This window comes from Acinonyx jubatus, chromosome D1 (genome assembly GCF_027475565.1).
Source record: "Acinonyx jubatus isolate Ajub_Pintada_27869175 chromosome D1, VMU_Ajub_asm_v1.0, whole genome shotgun sequence".
Classification (NCBI taxonomy): domain Eukaryota; kingdom Metazoa; phylum Chordata; class Mammalia; order Carnivora; family Felidae; genus Acinonyx; species Acinonyx jubatus.
The window spans coordinates 27466317-27491287 of NC_069390.1; the positions used below are offsets into that span (position 1 = coordinate 27466317).

The following is a 24971-nucleotide window of genomic DNA, read 5'->3' on the forward strand; positions in this document are numbered from 1 at the left end:
GCTGTTATTCAACATAGTATTAGAAGTCCTAGCCTCATCAATCAAACAGCACAAAGGAATAAAAGGCATCCAAATCAGCAAAGAGGAAGTCAAACTTTCACTCCTTGCAGACGACATGATACTCTATATGGAAAATGCAAAAGATTCCACCAAAAAACCACTAGAACTGATCCATAAATTCAGCAAAGTCACAGGATATAAAATCAATGCACAGAAATAAGTTGCATTTCTATACACCAATACTGAAGCAACAGAAAGAGAAATCAAAGAAGTCAATTCCATTTACAATTATACCCAAAACCATAAAATACCTAGGAATAAACCTAACCAAAGAGGTGAAAAATCGATACACCAGAAACTATAGGAAGCTTAAGAAATTGAAGAAGACACAAAAAAATGGAAAAAGATTCCATGCTCATGGATTGGAAGAACAAATGCTATTACAATGTCGATACTGCCCAAAGCAATCCATGCATTTAATGCAATCCTTATCAAATTATCACCAGCATTTTTCACAGAGCTAGAACAAACAATCCTAAAATTTGTATGGAACCAGAAAAGACCCTGAATAGCCAAAGCAATCCTGAAAAAGAAAACCAAAGCTGGAGGCATCAGAATTCCGGAAGTCAAGCTGTATTACAAAGCTGTAATCATCAAGACAGTATGGTACTGGCACAAAACAAACACTTAGATCAATGGAACAGAATAGAGAACTCAGAAATGGACCCACAAACATTTGGCCAACTAATCTTGGACAAAGCAGGAAAGAATATCCAATGGAATAAAGACAGTCTCTTCAACAAATGGTGTTGGGAAAACTGGACAGCGGCATGCAGAAGAATGAACCTGGACCACTTTCTTACACCGTACATAAAAATAAACTGAAAATGGATGAAAGACCTAAACATTAAGACAGGAAGCCATCAAAATCCGAAAGGTAAAAGCAGGCAAAAATCTCTTTGACCTCGGCCACAGCAACTTCTTACTCAACAGGTCTCCAGAAGCAAGGGAAACAAAGGCAAAAATGAACTACTGGGACCTCATTAAAATAAAAAGCTTCTGCACAGTGAAGGAAACAATCAGCAAAACTAAAAGGCAACCAATGAAATCTGAGAAAATACTTGCAAATGACATATCAGATAAAGGGTTAGTATCCAAAATCTATTAAGTTATCAAACTCAACACCCAAAAAACAAATAACCAAGTGAAGAAATGTGCAAAAGACATGAATGGACACTTTTCCAAAGAAGACATCCAGAGGGCAAACAGACACATGAAAAAATGCTCAACATCACTCATCATCAGGGAAATACAAATCAAAACGACATTGAGATACCACCTCATACCTGTCAGAATGGCTAAAATTAACAACTCCGGCAACAACAGATGTTGGTGAGGATGCAGAGAAAAGGGAACTCTTTTGCACTGTTTGTGGGAATGCAAACTGGTGCAGCTACTCTGGAAAACAGTGTGGAGGTGCCTCAAAAAATTAAAAATAGAACTACCCTACAATCCAGTAATTGCACTACTAGGTATTTATCCAAAGGATACAGGTGTGTTGTTTCAAAGGGACACATGTACCCCAATGTTTATAGCAGTGCTATCGACAATAGCCAAATTATGGAAAGAGCCCAAATGTCCATCAACAGATGAATGGATAAAGAAGATGTGGTATATAGGGGCACCTGGGTGTCTCAGTTGGTTAAGCATCCAACTTCAGCTCAGGTTATGATCTCACAGTTTGTGGATTCGAGCCCCGCATCGGGCTCTGTGCTGACAGCTCAGAGCCTGGAGCCTACTTCAGATTCTGTGTCTCCCTCACTTTGCCCCTTCCACACTCATGTTCTGTCTCTCTCCGTCTGTCTGTCTCTCTCTCTCTCAAAAATAAATAAACATGAAAAAAGTTAAAAAAAAAAAAAGATGTGTTATATATATACAATGGAATACTACTACTCAGTGATGAAAAAGAATGAAATCTTGCCATTTGCAACAACGTGGATGGAACTAGAGGGTATTATGTTAAGCAAAATTAATCAGAGAAAGACAAATGTTATATGATTTCACTCGTATGTGGAATTTAAGATACAAAACAGATGAACATAGGTGAAGGAAAGCAAAAAGAATATAAAAACAGGAAGGGGAGCAAAACATAAGAGACTCTTAAATATAGAGAACAAACTAAGGGTTGCTGGAGGGGTTGTGGGTGGAGGAATGGCTAAATGGGAAAGAGGCATTAAGGAAGGCACTTGCTGGGATGAACACTGGGTGTTATATGTAGGGGATGAATCACTGGATTCTACTCTTGAAATCATTATTGCACTATATGCTAACTTGGATGTAAATTTATAAATAAATAATAAATAAATAAATAAATAAATAAATAAATAAATAAATAAATAAATAAATAAATAAAATAAAATAAGTTAAAAAGACTAGACAGAGGCATTGACACCACAACCTACCACACTTATCCCAGCCCCCAGGTTCCCTGCAAAGCAGTAAGATCCACAGTCGGGAGAAGACACTCAGAGAGGGGTGAGTGGTCCTCAGAGAAGTGCCCAACAGGCTGAAGTATGGGTCAGGAGACAAAGCTGGCTCATCAACAGCCAATCACCACGGGTTTTGAGAGCAAGAAAAAAATGGAACAACCTTCCTTCCACAGTGGGGGTGGCTATGATGGGCATCTCCCTTTTTGTACTGTTTCTCCAAGCTTTTGCCAACCTCCTAGATATGATAAGAAAGGCAGGACAATGAAGGGATTATCAGTGTGAGAAAACTGGTAAATGAAGACTATTTTAAAGTCTGATGGTTTGCAACTTACTATTTTTTCTTTCATTGGGATCTTGCTTTAGAAGTAGCATAGCACAATGCAAAAAACACTAGTTTCTGGAGTCAGGCAGACCGGTATCCAAATTCTGGCTATGTGATTTTGGCCAAATTACTTGACTTCTTGGCCTCAGTTTCTTCATCTGATAATGTGAGAGAATTCGAGGTGAATATATGTAAAATGCCTAAGATGCAGAAGGCACTCAATAAATGATAGCTCATTGCTCTTGACCTCTTGTCCCAGAAAAGCCTAAAAGAGTGGAAAGGAAGCAGGGGTTGGCTCTTTGGAGACTTGTCCAAGGAAAAGGAAGATCCTTGCTTTTGAGGTTTTCTTCAGATTGTCCAACTCAGTCCTCTAAGCTGGGGTACGTTCTGGAGAGAAACTTAGTTTACTTTTGCTAAAACGTGGCTAGTGAGTAGAGGGAGGAGAATGAGGGGATCTCACTCATAGAAGTAAGGCACTTCTGTTCTCTTCCAGAAAAGAGCAGAACAACAGTTCTTCAAACAACCTTTTGGCTACAAAGCAAACAAATTAACTCAGAATGGAGAGTAAGTGGAATTTAATGACGATTATGAAGAATGATAAACTTGCCACTGTGTGCAATAAATAGAAATAATGTAGGGAGAAATGGCCATATGTTAGAGAAACTTCAGGAAAATAAACACATTTCTTCAGGTGCCTGTGGATGCTTATAAACATATCCACGTTGATTGTTTATGTTGTCCTCTCATAAACAGTTAAAGAGCTGAGCTCTTAACACTTTACACTTTCTCTGAGGCAATTTCCACTTTCAACTTTGTAAAATCTGTTTGCTTGTGGGTCCCATATGCCCATGTAAGGCTATCAATTCCATGCCTTCTTCCTTTTTGAATCTTCGCTGAATTGCACACTGTAGGCCCTCAAAGACAACTGCTGGAAAGAAACTTAGAAGCTCATCTACCTACAAGCTGAGTGTATGTGTGTGTGTGTGTGTGTGTGTGTGTGTGTGTGTGCGCACGCGCACGCACACGTATGCACACATGCATGTGTATGTGTGTGTTTAAAAGCTATACTGTTTTAGGAGCACCTGGGTAGCTCAGTCAGTTGAGCGTCTGGTGTTTGATTTTGACACAGGTCATAATCCCAGGGTCATAGGATCGAGCCCTGCATCAGGCTCTGTACTGAGCATGGAACCTGCTTAAGATTCTCTCTTTCTCCCTCTGCCACTCTTCCCAAATTGTGTACACTCTCTCTCTCTAATTAAAAAACAAACAAACAAACAACTATATTGTTTTATTACTACCATCGGGAGGGGCCTGTATGGGGTGGTGGGTGCACCGGCCTAGGGTTTGTGTGGGCTGTGAAGAATACATGGAAATTAGGAGGCTGAAAGAGAATGGGATGGGTTGAATGGCCAGGCCCTAGGGCTCCTCAGATTTGCTTGTGGGTATGCAACTGTGGTCAGAGGGGATGGTCAGGAGATAACATCTCAAAAGCACCAGCCAAAAGGCATGTTGGAAGACACTGCCCATGCAAAATTGGTCTTAGTAGCTTCACATGCCCAATTATCGATAACAGAGGTTACAGAAAAATGTTGTTTCTGGTCCTTCTTGATAGGAACTGAGAGTTGTGAGGTGGGAACAACTGTTTCCTCTTTGGCAGCCTGACCCTGCCTCGGACAACCCCAGTGGTCTCGCTTGGTTGGCTCTGCCTTGCCCTGCTAACCTTCTCCAGCAACTTTTAGTTAATAAATGAGAATCCTCTTCTGACATTTGAAGCCATCACTCAATCCGCCATTGCTGACATTGAAAAATGAGCTCTGAAGAAGAAAAAGAGTGAGGAATCAAAATCTATTTTGCAAAAAAGAATGCCTAGAAATTACATATTATAGTTGAAAAGCAAATTTTCCAAAAAGTTTCTTGGTTTTAAACTCACTATAAAATAATAATATATGCCCATTACTGATAGGGAAATGAAAAGTAGAAGGAAGACAAAATACCCACAATCCCACTGTCCACAGACAATTACTGTTACCTTTTTATTCCAATTTAAGATCAAATTTAAATTCCACTTTTTTAGTAGAACCAAAATTAATTGCCTTTCCAACATACGAAGGTTTACTCTTTGGTACTGCACATTTACATTGCTAAGTGTGAGTAGATGTGGATTTAAAAAAAAATCAAAATGAGTTACTAAGAAAAAAGCGGGGCCCAAGGGAAATTCTTGGAGCCAAGTTGTTTCTTTCAAACTGTTTTTCCAAGGTGTTAATAGTTCCAGATTATGTAAACATGGCCACCACTGAGGAGAATTTCCTAAATACACTACCTGCAAATCTATGAAGGTTTTTCTCTTTTCCTGAAGTTCAGGGACAAGGGACACACAGAGGTGTGAAGAAAGCACCTTCAGGTGTGCCAACATTCCTGCACTGGAAAAGAGAACTGAGAAAATAATAATCTACAAAGACCTGAAGCTGGTCCTAGAGTACAGTATATGCAGTATGGGATTCAACCTTCCCTTATCACAGACCTGCAACCTGCTTTACTATAAAATAACCTGAACTATGGCTCTGTCTCATACCCGTGTGACATAAAAACACCTTCAAGTCAACAGAGATGCCAACAAACACATCTCATGTCAAGTCTATTGGAAAAACTAAAATGTATTGCCACTGCAGCAAGGAATTGTATTTAAAAGATGAATGTATGCAATATTGAGGAAAAAGCTCAATAATGGGAAGGACACACAACTCTACTCTTCGTGTTTCATATACAGCCACAGCACAAGGACACTTATCAACTAGTGAAGTTTTAAGTTCAGAAATAACTGCAAAGGATGCTTCCTCTAATGCAGAGTTTTAACTGAATTATTACATAAAGGCAACTGCTGGAAGATGCTTTTCTTATCTTGCAATTATACTTTTCGTTTCACAAACTACGTAGAGAGACAAGCATCATCTAGAACTGTGGCCATACTCTCATACGTCTCCATTCCTTTGCTTACAAGATCTCCTCTGTCTTGAACGCTCAGCTCATCTACCTGGCCAGCTCAGTTCAGACAGCAAGGACTCTACAAAGTCCTCTCTAACCACCTCCTTTCCCCACTTCAGAAAGACCTGGACATTTCCTCCCAAGTTCCCACAGCATCTTCTGCACACTTCTATCACCTCACTTCACTCTTATTCAACCACATCTTTACTAAGCCCCCACATGTGCCAAGCATTATTCTAGGCACTGGGGATACAATGACATCAACTCAGGCAAAATTTCTGGAGTCTATATTCTTGGGGTTTATATTCTGGAGATGAACACAAGCGATAAGCATAAACTACAATATAATGCCAAGTAGTAAGTAGTGCTATGAAGAAAAAGTAAAGCAAAAAATACTCAAATTGTGTGTCCACAAAATAGAAAATGTGCATCTTCTTAAGAGACTATTTGTTATACAGTCCAAATGTAATTAATGAACACTGCTTAGTCAGAGGATGGTTGGGTAGACAGATGGATGGATGCAGGGATGCATATCTTAAATACCACAAAGGTATTTCAGAGAGCAAATCCTTAAAGAATGTGACGTCATTCTCTTTCATTTGTGTAAGTACAACTGTCGCAATCTGTCATGACTACTATCACATCAGTCACATGTACTGACATCATCACCACATTCTTGTCCCTGCCCTACCAGAGACTCCGCTGCAAGCCAACAGATGTGTTCAAACTTCCAGGGTATGTTATGCTTATTCTGGCCTCTGTGCCTTTCTCCTTTAACTGCCTTCTGCCCAGGACACTCCCTTTCCTCAGTTCTATTCCTTCAAAACTGAACTCAAGCTTTGCCTCCTCCTTTCCTGACAAGAAGCTCCCTGTGGCATATCTACATCACAGCACTTTCCCCATGATTATATGTGTTCCTCCCCAGCTGTCTTCGCCAGCCTCCAAGACAGTCCCCAAGGATCCCACCTCCTCCTATACACAAGCTTGTGTATAGTCCCCTCCCATATTGAATCAGGGCTGTGAGACAGATAGAATAGAGCAGAGGTGATGGTGTTTGGTTTCTGAGGCTAGGTCATAAAAGGCATTGAAGTTTCTGGTTTGGGCTCTCAGATCACTTACTCTGAGGAAAGCCAGATACCATATTGTGAGGACACTCAAGCAGTGCCCATGTGAAGAAGAACCAACTTGCCAAACATATAAGTGAGACACCTTAGAAATACATCCTCCAGCCCCAGTCAAGCCTTCAGATGACTGCAATTCTGGCAAACATTTTGGCTGTAAGTTCATGAGACACCCTAAGCAGAAACAGTCAAGCTGATCCTGAATCCCTGATCCACAGAAACTGTGAGATGTAAGTCATGTCTGTCAGGGTTTTGGGCCACCGAACTGGGTAATTTGTTACAAAGGAAGGAAGAAAGAACTAATACACCAACAAACAGCTGAGTTCTTTGAAGACAGGAATTATGTCTCTGTTTAGTGCCTACAGCAGTACCTAACACAGAACAGGAGCTCCAAAAGTGTTCAGTGGATCAATGAATGTTTAAAAAAAAAAACCCATAAAACTGACATTTATTGAATCCTGATTATGCCTGGCACTGCCTAGGCACTTTACATGGGCACTTTTCTCATATTAGCAATGAGATGTTGAAGCACAAAGAAATTAAACAACTAGCTCAAGGTCACATAGGTGACAAGGAATAGAGCCAGGATTTGAATCCAAGAATCTGAATTCAACATATCATTCTTAACCACTGTGATAAATTAATTTCTGATGATGAGCTACTTAGGAAGACGACCTATCTAATTCATCGGTGTATCCCTCACAGGACACACAAGACCTCAACAATAAATATGGAGTAAACGAATGAATGAATAAATGAATGACTGTGACCAGACATTCCATTCACGCTTGATTACAAATCCTTTCAATAACTGACACAAATTATTTCTTACAGAGTCTTGATATTAACCAGCTTGTGTGTTCCTTCTGGATTCAAATCAAATTCTAAATATAAATTGAATTTCATTCTTGAAAGGCACTGTGAAATTTCACTGAACAACTGTTACCCAATTTCTCTCTGATTCTCTCCCACCCACGGCCCCCACTGTTCTGCCGGCTTTGTCTCCTCCACCAGCAACCACCCCCAACACAGAGGTTTGGGGACAAAACCAAGGACACCAAGGATGGTGCCCTCATCAGACAATAGTCCTCCTTGGTTTCCTTTCATCACCTCCACCCTTCCCTTTGCCCCCAACCCAACTGGGAACCACCAAGACATGGGGTCTGTCTCCCCAGGCTGCTCTGCTGTGGGATTCAGCACCCACTACTTATCTCTGTATCTCCAGACTTCACTCCTGGCAGGATCAGGAGTGACTCATTCTTCCATCATTTATCGTGGGTCTGCTCTGTGCCAGGCACTGTGTGAGACACATTCCTCCAGGAGTTCACAGACCAAGGAGAGTAGGAGGAGGAGAACACAGACAGCTGCAAAGCAGTGTGTGTGCACGGAAGGAAGACACCAGGTCCCAGGAGGACATTCAGGAGACGTGGGGGAATATCCCTAACTGTAAGCCTTGCCATCTACACCCTGAACTCTTATTTGGAGCAGGCCTAAGTGTTGAGAATTTCTTCTTCATGCACTGAGTAGTGTATTAATTAGTGAAATATGTTATTTGACAGGCATAATTAGTGCATATTCTTTACATGCTTCCATTTCATTTTAATATCAATAGCTGCTAGAAGCAAGGGCAATTCATTTTTTAATGAATTAGTTAGAACCACTAATACGTGCATATGGCAAAACATTCAAGCAGTACAAATAGATATACAATGAGAAGTCAGTCTCCTCATCAGCCTCCAGACCTCAAGTTCCCCTCCCAGAAATAATCATTGTTACCAATTACTGGTGCCTTTTTCCAGAAATATGTTTTATTAATAGACACATTTTTATAAGTGAGAATACATGGTACACTCTTCTACACCTTTCCTTTTCCATGTAATGACATATCTTAGAGTTCATTCTAGAAGAGCACATACATCTCTATCCTGTTAATGGATGTATATGATTTTGTTATAGGAATATAACATAATGAATCAATCCTCTAAGGATGTTCAGTTTAGACTGTCTCCAATGATTTGAAGCAGCTCAACGTTTTCTTTCATATTTAAAAGAACAATAAATAACCAGTATTCCATTCTATTGTGACAGTTAGTAAATAAATCACAGCATTCCAAAATAAATTGATTCTGTTTATATTCCCTCCTTTTTGTTTATTTTCTGAGGTCATCTTTCGCATATAAGGTCAATACTCCAGGGAGCACTGATCTTGTCTAAGTTCATATGTTACTAGAAACCCCATAGGTACAAAACTGAGAATTTAGAAAGCTCCTTTCCAAAGTACCATGTTTTTACCACAGCAGAAGTGCATTATGCATACATATGTGATAAGACCACTGACTTACGGTGCCTATCTATAGCTGACACCAATTCTATTTCCTCTTGAGAAATTCAGGAAATCAGTCATATCATAAACTACTTTTTCTGTTCAAGAATAGAGATGTAGGACACCTGGGTGGTTCAGTCAGTTAAGCGTCTGACTTCAGCTCAGGTCATGATCTCGCAGTTTGTGAGTTCAAGCCCCGTATCAGGCTCTGTGCTGACTCCACAGAGTTCGAATTCTGTGTCTCCCTCTCTCTCTGCCCCTCCCCCACTCACGCTCTGTCTCTCTCTCTCAAAAATAAACATTAAACAATTTTTTAAAAAAGAATAGAGATGTAATTGAAACAGGTCATAGAGGTTAATAATCTAGGGGGTCTTATACACTCTTCAGGGTCTGTGAATAAGGCTGCATTTCAACGTAATTGGCTTCCTTTTCAATTGTATGGATTTTATTAAAACCGTCATTCTGAGAATAATCCATAAATTTCACCAGGCTGCCAAAAGGTACCAAAAAAGAATGAGACTCTCTGACTACTAGTGAATTCAAGCCCATTGGGGGTGGCAAGCAAAATCAACTACTTAAGAAATGCAGCATCTTACCCATTCACTGTTCACACCTCTGAAAATTTCCTGACATATTTCATTAGCAGGAGCTGTTTCTAAATCAGGTGAAAGAGGCTCAGCAAACCGTTCTCATTTACTGGGTTCTTGACTTGACATTTTCAGACATTTCTTATAAAAACAGCTTTCTCTCAAGTAGCATATGAGTCCTAAACAGACCACTAGATGATCAGAATCTCTTGCATCAATTTTATTATCAGATGTATTAATCATTTCTTTAAGAAAGAAAGCATTTTTAGCTTTTCTTTTCTCTCCATGATTCCAATTTTTAAAGGTATGGATTTATTTGAACACTTGAAAATAACTAATTATTTGTTACTCCTTGACCTTTCTATATCACTGATAAAAATGAGGCAAAATACTCTGTTAATAAAATAACATGGCTTTAAAATGAGTTTAATTGCAGAGAAGAGTTGGATGCATGCCTTATATGATTGCTCTCAGCTTGTCACTAAGTCATTTTCAATCTCACACATATCTTAAAAAATCACGTGAGGACAACTGCTTTAGGTGGATGTAGATGCTGTCTAACTCTGAGCCCAAATTCAAGGGCTTTTCTACCATGTTGTCCTCACCACTGAATTAACCGATCACTTAATAATGAGGCGGTTTCATTCAACTAATGGTAGATTCATCTTACAACACAGGGGTGGAATGATTAAAAGATACAGGATCTTTTGCAGGATCAAGTCCCTTGCATGGGTCACTATGAATATTTTAAAAGATGATAGTATTGGGGCACCTGAGTCAGACAGCTAAGTGCCAACTCTTGATTTCAGCTCAGGTCATGATCTCACCTGAGATCTCAGCTCATGATCATGAGTTCAAGCCCCATATTGGGCTCTGTGCTGACACATGGAGCTTGCTTGGGATTCTCTCTCTCCCTTTCTCTCTGCCCCTCCTCTGCTTATACTGTCTCTCAAAAATAAATAAACCTAAAAAAATAAATTAAAAATATAAAAGATGATAGTATTCACCACCATTGAAATTATCTTAGGTATTTATTTACTTGTTTCCTTTCTCTACCCCCACTGAACTGTAAGCTCTGTGAGAGACAGGATCTTACTGTCTTGTTCATTCACAGTGCACTGTATTGCAAACATCTAAAATACTGCCTAGCACCTTTGTTTCTGCAACTATGTGGGTGAAGAAGCCTCTTTTAATACAAATCACTTAAAGAAAGGGATAAAATATGTTATTTAAAAATCTGGTTTAAAATATGATTGAGGTTGCAATAAAGGGAAACAGTTGGAAGCCATAAACTAGAAAGTATAATTTTACTGGGTAATGCAAAGCTAGCATTTGCCCCCAAGGACATCAGCTGACCCAGGAGCCTGGGTTCTTACACTGTGTTTTGGTATGTGTACCTGGGGACAAAGCCTGGGGCTTGATCATAGTGAGAGACCAGATTAAGCACTTTTTTCCAAAATGCCACAATGCTCAAATGAAAACAATCTCAGAGAATGAGGCTGTTGTTTAGAAGGTGACTTATCTATCCTGGCATTGGTGAGGCAAAAAAAAAAAGAAAAAATAAATATCTCCTAAGAGTCCCTAACCAAAAGCCCACATTCATACAGGTGTAGGGCTAGAATTCACATGACATCTTGGCTTGGAAGTACTGAAAATGTGATTAAAGTAGCCCTTGGTTGTCATTATCCCATGGCTGGGACAAATGCAAATCCTTTCCCTCTGGAGAAAGACTCTTCAAACACAGGGCTCTAACAATTCCCATAGAAAAAGTTTCAAAGAACATGAGTGAGCTCACAATAAAAAGACAAAAAATCACTAGGGACACCTGGGTGGCTCAGTGGGTTAAGCACTCGACTTCAGCTCAGGTCATGATCTCACCACTTGTGAGTTTGAGCCCCGCATCAGGCTTTGTGCTGACAGCTCAGAGCCTGGAGCCTACTTCAGATTCCGTATCTCCCTCTTTCTGTGTCCCTCTCCCGCTCACACTCTGTCTCTTTCTCTCAAAAATAAATAAATGTTGAAAACAAAAATTTTTTTTAAAAACTTAAAAATCACTAAAAATAAGGGTAAGCAAGTCACTATGAGTGAGAGCTATCAAACTGGAGACATTGCAATGATCAGACACAAAATAAAAAATAATTAAGTTTAACATGTATAAAGAAATAATAGAGGGGACTAAAGACACGATGAAGGCAGTTGAGTAAGCAATTTTTAAAAAGAGCCAAACAGAATTTCTGAAATAGAAAATATAATAATGAAAACCAAAAAAACAGGTAAGTAGCATATTAGACACAGCCTAAGACAGGATGTATAAAACTTAAGATAGATTTGAGGAAATTACCCAGAATGCAGCACAGAAAGACTTGTTAAAATGCATTTTATTTTTTTAGAACACTTTATTCTTCACTTGTTTTCAATTTATTTTGAGAGAGAGAGAGAAGGGGAGGGGCAGAGAGGGAGAAAGAATCCCAAGCAGGCCCCACACTGCCAGCACAGAGCCCCACGCAGGGCTCAAACCCATGAACCATGAGTTCATGACCTGAGCCCAAACCAAGAGCCAGTCACTCAACTGACTGAACCACCCATCCCATTAAGATGCATTTTAAAAGCTAAGTTATATGAGGGACAAAGTAAGAAGGTTTAACATATGTCTAATCAGATTCCTGGAAAGGAGAGGGGCATCTGGATGGCTCAGTCAGTTGAGCTTCCAACTCTTGATTTCATTTCAGGTCACAATCCTAGGTCCATGGGATCAATCCCCCTGTCAGGCTCCATGCTGAGCATGAAGCCTGCTTAGGATTCTCTCTCTCTGCCTCTGCCCCACCTCTGCTCTCTCTTTCTCTCTCTCTCTCTCTAAAATTAAAAAAGAAATGTACAGTTCCAGAAAGGAGAAAAATAAGGAGATTGAGGTAGAAGTATATTCAAATAAATAAGGGCTGATAATTAAAAAAAAATTTTTTTAGTGTTTATTTATTTTTGAGAGTCAGAGACAGAGCATGAGGGGGGAAGGGGAAGACAGAGAGGGAGACACAGAATCCAACGCAGGCTCCAGGCTCTGAGCTGTCAGCACAGAGCCCGATGCAGGGCTCAAACTCACGGACTCCGAGATTATGACCTGAGCCAAAGTCGGACCCTTAACCAACTGAGCCACCCAGGTGCCGCAGGGCTGACAATTTTTAAAATTAATTGAAGATATGAATTCTCAGATTGAACACATACAGTAAATCCCAAGCCAGAATAAATGAAAAGTAATCAATATCTAGACATCAAAAATTTCAACACTTAGTGAAACTGAAGAAACCAAAATCAAGGAGAAGAGAATGACGGCTGTCAGAGACAAGACAGATCATTGACAAAGACTGAGCTGACTTCTCAGCATCAAGCATGAAAGCAAAATGACATCTTCAAAGAGTTGAAAGAAAACAACTATCAATCCAGAGCAAGCAAAACTATCTTTCAAAACATTTTCAGGCCAACAAAAATGGATACAGGTAATTACTAACATATCCTCACTAATGTAATTTTAAAAGAATGTCCAGTTTAACCCTTGAACAACATGAGAGTTTTAGGGATTCTGACCCTCCACATCATCAAAAATCTGCGTATAACTTTTGACTTCCCCAACACTTGACTACTGAGAGCCAGAAGCCTTACCAATAACAGAAACAGTCGGGTTAACCCATAGTTTGAATGTTATATGTATTACATACTGAATTCTTACAATGAAGTTAGCTAAAGAAAATGTTATTAGGAAGATCATAAGGAAGAGGAAATACACTTACAGTACTGTACTGTATTTATTGAAGAAAACCCATGTGTAAGCAGACCTGACCAGTTCAAATCCATATTGTTCAAGGGTCAACTGGACTCAGAAAAGAGGGAAAGTGATTCAGAAGGAAGATCTGAAATGTCCGAAGGAATATTCAAACAGGTAAGTGTAAAGACTTACAGTTAGACAAGTCCTCTTTGACTCCATCTATTGAGTTTAAGACTGATCCAAACACCCACGCTAGCTAGAAAGGGGAGGCTAGCTGGGGCTTATTACTCACAGATGAGATACACTGGACAAGACTAACCATGAATTTGCTCAACTAAGAGATGTTGGACACAACTCGTTCTTTCATTTTCACACAAGCCATAATTGCTGTAATTTCTACAACCCCACAATATAAGAGAATTCTCCATGCAAATGAAATCAAACTCTTCAGGGCACAGCAAAATTCAAATTTTCAAAGGAATGGTTATTTCACCAAACTGTGAGAGATTATTATTATTATTATTAGGCACTTTTTTGTTCAATAATTTCCACCTTCTCTCTGGGACTTGTTCCTTCACAAATGAAGGACACGTGATGATTTGCAAACTAAATCACGAAGATTTCCCTTCTCAGGATTAGGATCCACTTCAGATAGTAGGGAGAGAAACTGGAAGAGGCAGAAATGTAGCCAGTTCAGAGAGAAAGACTGTGTGGAGATTCTTTTTTTTTTTTTTAAGTTCTAAATCACTAACTGACCAGAACATGTTCAGAAATGACCAAAGTTACCAGCATATGACAGATCTGATGGGCCTATGCAAAATAAGAATCACCATTTCTAAGAGCCCCAAGGTTACGTCTTAAGGCATCTTCAAATCCCTGCACTTTGATCACAAGGATGCCGAAAGGGGCAAAGGCAATAGAAGAATGCTTCTCACCCTGGAAATGGTGCTTTCAGGAGCTACAGCAAAGTGATGAGTGCTGTCCTTCTAAAAGTGGCAGTTCACACACCTGGGTCTCTGAGCGGTGTTTCTGGAACTGAATCCAGATAAGGTTAAGGAGACAAGATAAGATGGGCTAAGAACCAGGAATGGGACCTAAATCTGTGCCTAAACTGGCGGCCAGCTTGACTGTTGCCAGTTTAGTGAAGCCAATGGAATCAGTAAACCATCAGCTTCACTGACTTTCCCCCAGAAATGAACAGGAATTTGACTCAAATTATACTATCTCTGTTGAAAGAGTGTAGCTCCTGCTAAAATGACCCATTTTAGGGGCACCTGGGTGGCTCAGTCGGTTGAGCATCCAACTTCGGCTCAGGTCATGATCTTCCAGTTCGTAGGTTTGAGCCCCACATCAGGGTCTGTGCTGACAGCTCAGACCCCAGACCCTGCTTCAGATTCTGTGTCTCCCTCTCTCTGTGCCCCTCCCCCACTCACGCTTTGTCTCACTCTGTTTCTCAAAAATAAATAAATGTAAAATTTTAAAAAATTTAATAAAATGACCTATTTTATTATTTTTTTTTTTAGTTTCTTAATGTTTATTTATATTTGAGAGAGAGAGAGAGACAGACAGTGCACGAGCAGGGGAGGGGCAGAGAGAGACAGAGACAGAATCCAAAGCGGGCTCCAGGCTCTGAACTATCAGCACAGCACCTCCACGGGGCTTGAACTCACAAGCTGTGAGATCATGACCTGAGCCGAAGTTGAATGCTTAACTGAGTGAGCCATCCAGGTGCCCGATAAAATGATCCATTTTAGATAAAGAAGATGTGGTATCTGTGTGTCTGTGTGTGTGTGTATTGTGTGTGTATATACGTATACACACACAATGGAATATTACTCAGCCCAAAAAAAGAATGAGAGCTTGTCATTTGCAATGACATGGATGGAACTAGAGTGTATTACACTAAGTGAAATAAGTCAGAGAAAGACAAATACCATATGATTTCACTCATATGTGGAATTTAAGAAACAAAACAGATGAGCATAGGGGAACTAAAAAAAAAGAGAGGGAAGCAAACCATAAGAGACTCTTACCTGTAGAGAACAAACCACAGATTGATGGAAGGAGGTGGGCAGGGGATGAGTAAACGGGTAATGGGCATTAAGGAGGGCACTTGTGATGGGCACTGGGTGTTGTACATAAGTGATAAATCACTGAATTCTACTCCTGAAACCAATATTACACTATATGTTAACTAACTAGAATTTAAAGAAAAAATTGGGGGGAAAATGATCCATGTGAACCAAATCTCTACCCCCTCCCCCCAAAAAAACCATTAACAAAGGAAAAAAGATGTACACAGTTTGACATCAACAGTTAGCCAAAGATGGGAAATCAGGGACAGCACAGGGCTAAAAAGGGGTAAGCAGGTGGTAATGGGCCAGCCAGGTAGGCTGGGTTCAGACCAGGAATCCACAAGGCAAAGTAGGAACCAGGCCAGAGGCCGCTTTATCCAGTTTGGGCATATACAGTGAAGGTAGGGGACAGGCGTGCTGTAATCCAGTCAGATCTGGTCACTACAGGTACAGGAGCAAGGTGGGAAAGAGCAGGCAGGGTGAAGGTCTTTACAACAAGCGGCTCAAGGCTGGCAAATGCAGGCCTGACTATCGGAGGTGGGGGAGGGGGGCTGTAAGTTATCTATCAAGGGCTTATTATGTGGCATGCACCGACAAGCACTTCTCATCCTTACAACCCTCCTGTGAGGTACACAGTCCTGTTTTACAAAGCAGGAAAGGTTCAGAGAGGTGACACGATGTGTCTCTTTGGGAAGTAGCAGGGTCACGATTCAAACCCAGCACTGTCTGGTTTCAATGACAGCAGTTGCTATGACCCCTTACGTCCTGATCCAGGGCTCTTCAGTCTCCTTCAGAGCTGCATCCCAGTGATCATGCTGCTTGGATAAACACCCTTTTGTCTTCCATCATCTTCTCTTAACTCATTTATTCCTTTTTAATCTTGGCTAAGAGGAGGTAAAAGCCTTTTTTCCATTCATACCCACGGAAGACCATCACCCAAGAGTAAATCCACTTTGTCAAGCTAATCCATTTTTTAAATAATGTGTACATACGAGAGTGCTCTAAAAAGTCTGAAGTGCTTTAGAAATGGAAGGTAGAGTTATTTTAAAAATTACCATACTCATCCATACAGCCCAACTCATCTGAGAATCTTCTAGGACTGAAATACTGTGGTCACAAATTATAATGCTGATAAGGTGAGACAGCTAGAATTACTGCCCAGAGTGCTTAAGTCAACAATTCAAGTGTAGAACTGAAAGTTAACTTTTTTCCTTTCATAAGTGAAATATCCATTATGCAGAGGATACCTCATGCTGGAGCTGAAGGACTCCAGGGGGCTGGGCCAAGTGTCAGGAGACGGGGTTCAAATCCCAGCTCTGCCTCTAACTGGGTGGCTGAGGCATGACACTGGACCCCTCTGCTTCCCTTCTCTCCCACCCTTCCTCCCCCATCTCAGGCGCCTCCTCTGCAAGGTGGTTTGCTGTACCAATTAAGAGTGAGGATTTGGGGGGAGCCAGATTGCCTGCATTTTTGTTCTGTTTCCATGATTACCAGTTGTAATGCTAGACAACTTACCCAACCATTCTCTACATCCGTGTCCTCATCTCTACAGAGGATAACAACAGTACCTACCTGTGACATTTAATTTTATGTGTCAACTTGACTGGACCACAGAGTGCCCAGATATCTGACTAAACATTATTCTGGATGTTCTTGTGAGTGTGGTCCTGGATGAGACTACCATTTGACTCACTAGACAGAATAAAGCAGATTGCCCTCCCCAAGGTGGATGGGCCTCAGCCTCTCTGCTGAAGGCTTGAATAAAATAAAAGGCTGAGTAAGAAGGAATTCACTCTCTCTGCCTGTGTCCGATCTGGGACACTAGTCTCTTGCCTTCAAACTCAGACTTGGATTGGACCTAAAACCATTAGCTCTCCTGTGTCTCCAGCTTGCCGACTGCAGATCTTGGACTTTTCAGTCTCCATAAGCATATGAGCCACTTCCTTATAATAAATCTCTAGATATGCAAGCACCTGGGTGGCTAAGTCAGTTAAGCGTCTGACTCTTGATTTCAGTTCAGGTCATGATCCCAGGGTCGTGGGATCAAGTTCTGTGTCGGGCTCTGTGTTGAGCCTGGAGCCTGCTTAAGATTCTCTCTCCCTCTGCCCCTCTCCCCAGCTCATGCTCTCTTCCTCTAAAATAAAATAATAACAATAATAATAATAATCTCTAGATACCAATATAGGTATAGATACATATATATACATATGCATCCTATTGGTCCTGCCTGCCTCTGGAGAGCCCAGACTACAAGACCTCAGAATTACTTAGAATTAAATTAGACAACACTCTTCGGACAAAACCCAGCACATCACACGACCTCAATAAATATTATAATTGACCACTAGACATTTAACATCCCAGTCCTACGAGTCTAATTAAAAGAACCATAAAATGTGTAGAAGCAAAACGATTTTAAAAAAACTACAGAACTATAAAAATTTAGGTCACTTCACCTGCAATCACGAGTCTCTTCATTTTCCTTTCTGGAATATGTGTGTGATTTACAGAGACACTGTAACTATGGTGACATCTATAAAGAAAACTACCAAAAAAAAACAAAACCCTGATGCCAGGATCTAAATTACATCCCCATTTGCTTCCTCACCTAAAGAGGTTTTACTACCTCTTTCCAAAGCAAATGTCTGTCCTATCCCTATTCAGGTGGCCTTTGAATCTGCTGAACTTAATTAGAGCAAGTCAAGACGCTACTCCTCAAACAGTAGCACTCAGAGTTAATTAGCCAGATATAACACAATTCTTCTTGCCGGGCAAATCAGAGAGCACCCTGGAAAAGCCAAAAGGAAAGGGAACAACATTCTGTGCTGAAGAAAGCAGGCTGAAATACACAAGTCTTAGGCTTTTCCCCAATTTCCAGAAATAACATGGCCCTTCTTTTGACCACTTCTAGGAAGTAAAATATCAAACCACCATTTACATTGTAGGCTGACCATCATTCCTTCCATCTTTTCAAAATCAAAAGATGACACGACAGTTCATCAGAACAACTTTCTTCTGAGAATGCCGATCACACAAGCTACTTTATCATACATTATGGTGGCTTTCAAATGAAAAGCCCAAATGGGATCTCTTTTTTGAAATTTATTTAACCACAAACTATTCAGACTAACTGCAGACTCTTCCCAAGAATACCCATATTATTGTTTGTAAGCTAAGATCATGGAAATAGGAGGGAAAGTGCTTTGATTTCCATTCAGGACATATTCAAACATATTTTCAAAGAAAATTCATTGAAGCTGAACCCTAATTACAAGTCACCATGAGGTGGTGAAGGAGCTTTCCCCGGTGCTACTTCAAAGGTTCATCCAACAAATATTAATTGGCCACCTCTTATGTGCGCAGCATGGTGCAAGTGTTTGAGTCTACAATGGCAAACAAAACAGAAAGAGCCACTGCCTTCTCAGAGCTGCTTCTGACAGGGTCAAGGTAAGCCTGGTCCTAGAACAGGACAGAGGCCGCCTAAGCAAACCTACAGGATGCTGACATCCCAAAGGGCCCAGTGGAGGTCATCTGGGGCACTGAGACAAAAGCAGAGAAAGGGCAGGCTTGAACTGTTTCAACAGCTCTAGGAGAAACCACTTCTAAGTTACACCACCACACTTGGCTTATAAACATGAAACTATGCAGAAATACTCAAATGTAACACCACTCTTTAAAACCAAAGAAGAAATCATTGGCCAGATCTTACCTAAATGAGTTATCCAAGCATACCCTCAGGATAAGTTCAGGCCTTTTGGATGTACATTTTCCCTACATGCTGAAATGCTTTATTAGTCAAGGGGAAAAGACTCAGGTTACATAACATTCACCACCCCCATCACCCCAAATATGACTGACAAATAAAATACAAATGAAAGCCTATTCCAGCACTTCCCAAAAATATTTTGTGAAAAACAGGCTCTACGGGTTTAAAAAAAAAAAGAGGTAAAGGAATATTGCAAAAATATCTTTAGAGATTTATAATGGACATTTACGTATTACAAAATAGGAAAAGCCCCAAGTATCCATGTTTTTATGTCAGGCATAGTTGTAAACAATGGGACTAAAGCAGTAAACAAACAACCAAACAAACAAACAAAATCCTGTTTTTGTGGGGTTGATATTCCAACAGGGGAAACCAAGCAATATATAAGTACTAAGGGAAAAAATAAAGCAGAGGAAGGGAGATCAGAAGAGGGAAGATGATGTTGCTATTTTATATAAGATGATCAGCAGAGACTTCACTGGTGAAAGACATTTGGACAGAAATAGGAAGGGAGAAAGCCCTGTGGCTTTCAGGAGGAAGAGCATTCCAGGCAGATAAAGCAATATGTGCAAAGGCCCTGAGGCAGGAGTGTGTTTGGCAGGACTGTGGCACGGCAAAGATGCCAGCAGTGGCTGAAGTGGTATGAGCAAGGTGGAGAGTGATAGGAAACAAGATGGAAGAGGAAGCCAAGGCTAAATCCTACAGAGATTTTGGCTCAAACTTGAAGTAAAACGAGATGTAACTGGAGGCTTCAGAGCAGAGCTGTAATGTGAGATCTGACTCACAATTTAACAGGATCTCTCTGGCTGCTGTGTTTCACACAGTCTAGATCATGGCAGAGGGAGGAGAGAAAGTAGGAGGCCAATTTGTAGGGTACTTCGAAATTCCAGGTAACAAATGATGGTGGTTTAGAACAGAGTGACTGCAGTGGAGGTTGTGAGACATGATCAGAGTCTGGATATGTTGTGGAGGAGAACCAGGTGGAGGTAGAGCCAGGGGGAGGAGGTAAAAGAGAGGTCAAGGACAGCTCCGAGATTGATGGCCTGAACAACTGGAAGGATGGGGTCGTCCAGGGAAGTGGAGATAAAAAGACAGGAGGTGTGAAAGCTGAGGCAAGAGGAAGTTTACGGCCGGAGGTAATGAAGATGAGAAGGAACCAGCAAAGAACACTGAGAAGAACTAAGAAAGAATGGTTGTTATCTGGGAAGCCAAGTGAAGAAAGCACATCAGGAAGGAAGGAGTGATCAACCCCCCCCTTAAATGTTGCTGTAAGGACAAGAAAATGAGGCCTGAGAATGGACCGCTGGGTTTGACAAAGAGGGAAGCCTTTGGCAACCTTGATAAGAGTCACTCTGTGGGATGATAAGGACTAAAGCAAAGCTGATTACAGTGGATTCAAGATAGAATGGGAAACTCCACAACAATGACAAATAACCCAATGAAAAAAAGGGCAAAGGACTTGAATAGACATTTCTCCAAAGATACAGAAATGGCCAACAAGCACATGAAAAGATGTTCATTCGCCATTAGGGAAATGGGAATCAAAACCATAATGAGATACTGCTTCATATCTACTAGGGTGGCTATGTGGGGCGGCAGGGGGGAGCAGGAAATATCAAATATGGATGAGGAGGTAAGGCAACTGAAACACCTGTGCATTGTAATGTAAGATGGTCCAGCCACTTGGCCCAAACCACCAAATACTTCAGTGGCTACTCAAAAAGTGAGACGTAGAATCACCATGTGACCCAGCAATTCCACTCCTAGGGATATGCCCAAAAGCACAGAAAACAGATACTCAAACAAATACTTGTACATGGATGTGCATAGCAGCACTACTCACAATAGCCAAAAGGTAGAAACAACCCAAATGTCCATCAATTAATGAGCAGATAAACAAAATGTGCCATATACATACAATGGGATACTACTACACAATAAAAGGTAATAGAATTCTGATGCATGCCACAACATGGATGAACGCTGAAAACATCATGTAAATGAAATGAGGTCAACATTTTGTATGACTCCATTTTATAAAGTATACAAAAGAAGTAAATCTGTAGAGACAGAAAACAGATTGGTGGTTGCCAGAAGCTAGCGGGAGGGGAGAATAGACGATGACTGTGTAACAAGTAAGGGGGGTACTTTGGGGATGAGGAAAAGGCTTTGGAACCAGATGAAGGCAGTAGTTACACAGCAATGTGAATGTACTAAATGCTACTGACTGGTACATCTTAACATATTAAAATGGTTTTATGTTAAGTGAATTTCACCTCAATTTTTAAAAAGAGCAATAATGGGAAGAAAGGGATTGGAGACAGTCGGTAAGAAAACTCTTCCAAGGAGGTTTGCGGAAAAGGGGAACAGAGGCACAGAGCAGCAGCTGAAGGGGGATGTGTGGTCAAGGTGGGGGCTCTTCTAAAACAGAAGATAGAGGAAATGCCTGTCTGCAACTGGAGAGAGAGGACCGGAGGCAGATTTGCTGGCAGGAGGTCCTCAGTCTCATGCACAAGAATCAAAGATGCCTCATCCTTAACAGGAGAGGAGGCAGGATACGGGCAGCTTGGTCGAGGCAGCAGTGGAGGCTTGCAGAAATTCTCTTGGGCTAGTTTTTTCTTAGGAGATGTGGGGAGGTTAGGAGTGGGGAGAAGGTGTGAAGCAGTTATCCCAGAGAGTGGGTGGGCAACTAGACTAAGGCAATAGGGAAGCAGTGTTGGGCAGCTTGAACAGCCCACTCAAGGTTAATGGTAGCAAACTGATGAGACTAGTAAGCCCGGTTGTGTGGTTTTTTCCAACTGTATTCAGTTGCCTGGGTAAAGGTGGAGAGCTATTTAATTTATTTATCCCTAAGTTCCCCCGAAGATATCTGACCATAGAAACCTATTAACAGCCCCCAAAGAGTCTACATACAATTCTACTCTACGATTAGATAGATAACGGAGGATAGAAAAATACCAGTACCTCTTTCTAACCAGCGATAGATAGATAAATGATAAGGGAGGGGCCAGGTCTGGAGGCCCACAGGGGAACACAGGCATTAGACTGGCCAGGAGGGCACCCATTAAGAGGGAGTAAGAGGGAGAACAAAATGGAACAGCTGTCAGAGTCTGAGCTTTGGAGTCAGATTTCCACTCCAGCTGAGTGATATTGGGCAAATGAATCTCTGTGAGATGTATCATAAAATGGGGGAACTATCAACTGCCTTTCGAGAATGTTATGAGGATTAATGATGATAAGCACTTAGCACTCAAGTTTCTAGCATATAACAGGCATCCAATTTAAGGAGGGAACTGTCATTATTAACCAGTCAGATCTGCCAGATCAACCAGATATGAAAGATGATGCAACCAAAACATTGTCAACCCAGGTGCCCAACCACCTGTGCACTAGGATGGTCTCTGGGGAATCTCAAAGAGTTGACATGACTCCCTGTCAATCTACAGTGAGGAACTTCACCAGTCAAGATACAACCTGCCTGCCTAAGCTCAAGAGTAAGTTGGTGTTTCTAGCTCCCAAGTTAATGTGCAAAAATGAAGCGCCCTCCGCTTCCTATAAAACAGTACATTTTGCAAAAGCTGCCATGCATCCCAGTATCGTGTGTTTAATGTTTGAAGTAATTTTAGACTTACAGAAAATTACAAAAACAGTACAGAGTTCAGTACCCTTCAGCCAGCTTCTTCCAATGTTAACATCTTACATAACCATAATACAACTGCCAAAATCAGGAAAATAACTCTGATAAATTACTATTAACTACTTGACAGACCTTATTTGAATGCTGCCAGCTTTGCCTCTGATGTTCTTTTTCTCATGCAGGATCCAATCCTGGATCCCACATTGGATTTAGTTCTCAAGTCTTTGCTAGCATCTGCCCACCTGTGACAGTTCCTCTCTGTCTTTGTCTTTCACAGCCTTGACATCTGCCAAGAGAACTGGTCAAGTATTTTACAAAATGTCCCTCGATTTGGGTTTGTCTGATGTTTTCTCATGATAGAGTCAGATAGTGCATTTTGAGTAAGAATCCTCCTGATGGGATGTTTTGCCCTTCTTGGTGCATCAAAAGGGGGCACATCACAGGGGCGCCTGGGTGGTTCAGTCGATTAAGGGTCCAACTTCGGCTCAGGTCATGATCTCACAGTTTGTGGGTTCGAGCCCTGTATCAGGTTCTGTGCTGACAGCTTGGAGCCCGGAGCCAGCCTCTGATTCTTTGTCACCCTCTCCTCTCTCTGCCCTCCCCTACTCGTGCTCTCTCTCTCTCAAAAATAAATAAACATTTAAAAAGGGGAGGCACATCACAAAAGAGTCACTACATCTCAGTCCTGGTGCTGGCACTCTAAGGTGGTGTTTGCTGGGTTTCTGCACCCATATCATATTTGATGCAGTGTAAAATAGAATCCCTGCCTTTCTCCTGGTCATAATGGAAAAAACTAGATATTTCCATTCACATCCCAACAGCTGCACACCAATAAATGTAATTGTGCTCAGCACTCAAAGGGTTTACTTTTATTTCTTTCTTTTGATTATACTGCAGGCTATTTTAACCCCAAATATGTTTAAAAGAGGAGAGAGAGAATTTTAGTGACACCCCCAGCCCATAGCACTGACTCAGCCATACCCAGAATCCCTTCTCAACCTAAGTGCCCCCAAGTCCCACATGAGAACTCAGGTATCAAAAGAAACAAGAACAAAAATCATCAACCCCATGATGAGTATCATGTTCAAGGCTCTTTACATACATCATCTCTGTTTCTCAGAACTTTGAGGATATATGTTATTAGCTACATTTGAGGAAATGAGGAAAGCTCAGAGAATTTAACTACTTTGACTCCTATCAAACCTAATATAGTAGAGCATGACCTCTAGACCACCTGATGCTCAGCCTCCTGACATGGCACCTGCTGTAATATTAAGTCTGACCAGTGTGGGAGGAACGTATCTTTCCTAGGCTCGGCCCCACAAATGCTAACAAAATGCATAATCCAGTCATAATGACAACTACTCTTTATATGGTGTGATCCTTCCCTGGATGTTCTCTTTTTTAATTTCATAACAGCTATAAGATATGTTTGCACCCCATTTCACAGAGGTCAGAAAGAGCAAATAACATGTCCAATGTCCAATATCCAAAACCAAAACCAAAACCCTAACCTAAGTCTGGCCATGCCTCTAATTTATAGGAAATATGCCACAAAGATACGATCAGCAAAATCCAAACTGATAAATTCCATAAGAAAACAACCTGTTTTTTTCCCCTTGCACTTTTATATGATAGAGAGAAGTGAGAGAGAACCCATAAATTAAAAGATACTTAAAAGACACTTTTATAAATATCAGATGTGGAGCTTGTTTGGATCCTATTTCAAACAAAGTGTAAAAAGAAAAAGAAAATTTATGACATTGGATTCTATTGATATTAAGAATTATTTATTTGTTCAGACATGATAATGACATTTTAGTTCTGTTTCTAAAAGGTCCTTATCTGCTTTCCTTTTGGTGGCACACAGCGGCAAGATGGTGGTGCAAATCTCCAAAGAAGAGGCAGTGTG

At 40.9% G+C, this 24971-nt stretch overlaps 1 protein-coding gene across 1 annotated transcript in view; it reads right to left on the reverse strand.

Annotated features, from left to right (window-relative positions):
* Positions 1–24971, reverse strand: part of KIAA1549L (KIAA1549 like) — a 266162-nt gene that overhangs the window by 192681 nt on the left and 48510 nt on the right. The gene's annotated exons all lie outside the window — the stretch shown is intronic.